Source organism: Triticum dicoccoides, chromosome 5B (assembly GCF_002162155.2).
Source record: "Triticum dicoccoides isolate Atlit2015 ecotype Zavitan chromosome 5B, WEW_v2.0, whole genome shotgun sequence".
Lineage (NCBI taxonomy): Eukaryota > Viridiplantae > Streptophyta > Magnoliopsida > Poales > Poaceae > Triticum > Triticum dicoccoides.
Window position 1 is genome coordinate 669,676,811 of NC_041389.1, and position 5,103 is coordinate 669,681,913.

Consider the following 5,103-nt stretch of genomic DNA (forward strand, 5'->3'; position numbering starts at 1 on the left):
GAAAAGAAAAAAAACTATATAGAAAACTACTCATAAATGAATTGAACCAAAAAATAGTTGTGATTAACTGTACTAAAAAAGGAGCATAGATGCTTATTTTTAATGACTTATTACAACTCAGAAATAAAAAGAAAAAATACAGAAAAGAAAAAAACTATATAAAAAGATACTCAGAATTGAATTGAAGAAAAAATAGTTGTGATTAACTGTACTAGAAAAAGGAGCATAGATGCTTATTTTTAATGACTTATTACAACTCAGAAATAAAAAGAAAAGAAAGTAGTTGTGATTAACTTTACTAAAATATGAGCGTAGATGCTTATTTTTAATGACTTATTACAATTCAAAAATAAATAGAAGAAAAAATAGTTATGATTAACTTTACTAAAAAATGAGCATAGATGCTTATTTTTAATGACTTATTACAACTCAGAAATAAAAAGAAAAAAATAAATATAGCAGAAAATAAAAAAAACTATATAAAAAGCTACTCAGAAATGAGCATAGATGCGCATATAGAGGAAATTCAAATTAAATTCATAACAAATTTCAAGAGAAATTCGTATGAACTTAGCCTAAATTCCCTATATAGGGGCATCCATTTTCATTTTCAGAGGAGCTCAATAAGGCAAAGAGGGAGGGGCTTATAAACCGGTCTGATTCCCCTCCGCTTGGCGAGGTGGGACTAAACTTTGGCCGCAACGAGGACCAACCCTTTAGTCCCGGTTGATGGAATGGACCGGGACTAATGGCCGTCCTTTGGTCCCGGTTCAGGCCACCAACCGGGACCAATGGTGGTGGGCCAGGAGCGAGGGCCATTGGTCCCGGTTCGTCCCACTAACCGGGACCAATAGGTCCAGACGAACCGGGACCAATGGCCCACGTGGCCCGGCCGGCCCCTGGGGCTCACGAAACAGGTCCAATGCCCCCATTGGTCCCGGTTCTGGATTGAACCGGGACTAATGGGCTGGACCGGCCTGGACCATTGGCCCCTTTTTTACTAGTGCAAACATCCTCGATTGAATAACCTATGCATGCAAACGCAACGCAACTAGTTTCCCTAGTCACGCTTTGCATAGTGGCATGCATAGCCATGCGCGTCCTCTCTCCTCTCTGCGCCAGTACTACAGCATAGCTACGTGCGTACTTTGGGGTGGAAACAGCTACGACGCGCTGTGCTATTCCCGCGTGCGTACTCGATGGATGCACAGTACAGTACACAGGACGACGAGTCGCATGTCAATCCAACCACAACCAGTGCTATAGCTCACAGCTACACCTATACCTACACGTACGTACTACGTCTACTACCAGTAGCGGTAGGCAGTAGTACTCGATTAAGGTACGCGGTACACATGGAGCGATGTTTGGCGCGTCCTTTCGGAATGAATAAGGTGGCTCCACGCCCCTCACGCAAATTATCTCGAAATGGACGGCCCCGCGTCGCGTCATGCCGTCTACTCCTACCGTAGCTAAGCTAGCTTTGCCACCCTCTCACAGCCGCAGCAACGCATGTGTTGTGCGTGTCGGCATGGCAGGGGAAGTACTGCTCCCCTGAACCCTGATGCAATTATTCAGTGAGAGCTTTATTGATCCATGGGTTAGAGTTAGTTTGGGTTAGTTTGGACTCAACTAACCCAAAAATATCCAAGCAGAAGGATTAGTTTGAGTTAGATGCATCTAACCATTCAAAAAATCTAACCCACCCAAAAGGTATTTATTTGGATTAGTTCTTCTCGAGACCACTAAAAAACACAATTTTTCTCTCGCTCTCCCCGTAGTAGATCCCTCCCCACTTTCTCGAAGCTTCTCGTCATCTTCATTCCTCCCTCTCGCACCGCCCGTGAAGGCGGCTCGCCGTATCCGCGTTCCATCTAACGCTGCCATCCAAACGCCTCTTTGGCTAGAGTTAGTTCAGGGTTAGAATCCAACTCTAACCTCTAACTGAGTTAGAGTATCCAAACAGGGTCATTAAACCTAAAGCGGTTGCTCCTGGTAAAAAAAAAGAGTAGCTCTCGAGAAGATGTAGTAAGCTACCACTGTAACTTCTCGCAATGAAAAAAAACTACCACAATGACATGGCCGTCTCGACGCACGAGAGAGACCACTTCACGCTCACGCTCATAGGTGGCCCGTCGATGTCAAGCGAGCAAGGATAGGACGATACAGTAGTGATGCAGGGCCTCCCCTCTGAACGACACAGCACAGCGCTGCATCTGCATGCAGCAGCGCCCCAACAGTCCAACACACACACACACATACGGAGGGGCGAAGACTGTTAAACTTCGCAACACCTACGAGGCGATGCCAGAACAGTGGGCGACACAGACGGACGGACGGATAGAGATGCCGCGCCGGTGCGTGCACAGCGAGGAGTGAGCGCGGCACAGTACTCCTACTAGCAGCTGTTGCGGGCAGAGCAACAGGCAGCCAGCAGCCAGCAGCCAGCAGCGTGTAGCCCCCGGACCACTCACACCACAAGTCCAACCAACCAACGCCAAGATCCAAAAAAGAAAAGCCCAGCGCCACGAACTGCGAGCATTTCAGCCCGGTCCCGTGCAAGTGTGGCAGCCCACCGCTCATTGGGGGCGTTGCAAGGAAACAAACGGGGAGGAAAGCCCCAACGGGCCAACCACCACGCACCGGACGGAGTAAAAAGAGGTCCGGTCAAACGAAGGAGGGGGGCGCAGGGCAGGGGGTCCCCCGGGACTGCAGTTGGAACAGCGCCCCTCGGAGCCACCCAACCCGGAAAGAGACAGCTGTTGTCTGAAAGCAGGCCATGCGCCCCAATGGGCTTCCCGGCTATCTACTCAAGCAGGACAAAATTACTGTTATGACCTCTCTGACTGACAAAATCCCGATTTGATCTCGTTTACAAAAAAAATTCGTTTTTGACCTTTTTAGGAGACGCCAACATCCCTGGCGTCTGGGTTGCGAAGCAGACGCCACGGATCCTGGCGTCTGGCCCCTGGCCCGCACTGCCCGCCTTCCCGTTGACCTGCTGACGTGGCAAAGGGACCAGACGCCAAGGACCCTGGCGTCTGGCCCCGGTAACTGGATAACCCCACGGGAGAGTGTGTGGGATCCACCCCACACACTTTCCCCAATCCACAACCCGAGCTTGAAGAAGACTTGGAGCTCTCATACTCTCTCCCACCCCTCAAGCTCCCCCTCAAATCCTCTCCAAAAGGTGCATCCCTTAGGTGGATCTTTCCATCACTTTGCTGCTCTTGGTAATCTCCCCCAAATCATCCAATTATTTTTTGTTAAATCTTGCTATTTTGGTTGCATTTTATACATGTTGGTGGAACCCTAGTTCATGTTTTCTCCCCCATATGTTAGTGTGAATGGCTTGGTTAACTTTGATAATATAGTGCTATGCATGGTGTGTAGTAGGAATATATGTTTGTTGAGTAGAAAGATTGGTGATTAGAGTTAGTTAGTGATTAGGGTTAACTTTGCTTAGTGTGTGTTAATTAGTGATACTTTTGTGGACATGACCAATAATTTAGTGTTGATATGATTTGGATATAATAAGATGTATTTGGGTAAACATCAATTCTCATTGAAGTCTTAAATGCATTCATGTTATTTTTAGATGGAGAGACTTGTTAATGTTCATTACATTGACAAGGAGGCATTCTTGAGTAACAATGCCGACACGGGTGAGGAACCATTGGTTTTTGATACAAGCCCTAGCTATGAGGATGTTGTTGCAAAAGTGAGACAAGTTTTGAAGTGGATGGACACCAATGTTGATGTTAAGTTAATAGGAAGGTATGATGTTGGAGTTGGAGCCAAATCTCGCTTGAAAAGTATGCCTATCACCTCGGATTTGCATTGGGATGTATACAAGGAAAAAGTATCCCAATCGGAAGACAAGTCACTTGAATTGTTTGCCACCAAGGTTGAATCTCCTCGGTTTACCTTTGATTTGAACCGGCATGTCTCTTCCCCAATGGATGACATGAGCGAGAGGACAATGGTGCCACTTGTTGAGCATAGGGTTGTGGTTGATGCCCTCAATGTTTATCCCCCACCACATCCCCGTGTACCATCTATTAAAGAAAATGAGGTTGAGTTGTATGCCCCCAATGCTTCTAGCGAACCACCAACTAGCCAAGCAAATGAAGTTGAGGTGATTGCTAGTGACGGAGTAATTCAAGAGGATGAAGATGCTTATGATGACGACGAAGAGCAAGAGGAAGGGTTTCATGGTAATGATGTTGGTGACTTGGATGCGTACATAGCGCAAAAGGACATGGATCGTGACTTGCCTTTTAGGCGTCAATATGCGTATGACTCGGATGACGAGGGTCCAGTTGAACAGTTGGACGAGGATGGATTCACAAAGGAGGAGAACCAAATCCACTTTGAGCTGACAGGCTTACAAAAAAGAACTCACTTGTTTAAAGATCTCAGCCTTGCCCATAAAGCTGTTGTTGACGGTGAAATGAGAATGACGGCGATTGAGCCAACACCATGCCCGGATCCAGGAGAACCAAGGGTGGAGAATGAGGACGAGAATGCTTATTTGAAGAAAGGAGTGAAGTTTCTGAGCTTGCCTATGCTGAAGTTTTGGTTGGCTGACTATGCCATTCGAAACCATAGGCCATTTTATGTTGAGCACTCCGACATGAAGTTGCGTTACACCTTGGTGTGTGAGCAAGAAGGATGCCCATGGAAGGTTCATGCAAGAAAGCTTAAAGAAACCGAAGAATGGGTGTTAAAAAGTTGTGTTGCCACTCATAGATGCAAACCTCCATCTAAACGACTTAGAAAGACACACCGTCAACTCACATCTGAGTATCTCGGATACAAATGGATGAAAGACATAGGCTTTGATCCCACTGTGAAAGTGAGGTTTCTCATGCGGACGGTGAAAAAACAATTTGGTTATGAAGTCAAGTATGGGAAGGCATGGAAGGCAAAGGCAAATGCTATTAGGATGTTGTATGGTGGTTACGAAGAAGCATACAACCAGCTCCCAAGGTTGTTGGCCGCCATTGCACATAGGAACCCGGGCATGTTTCATGTGGTCGAGGATCACGAGGGAGTGTTCCACCGTGCCTTCTGGAGTTATGGACAATGTGTGGAGGCGTT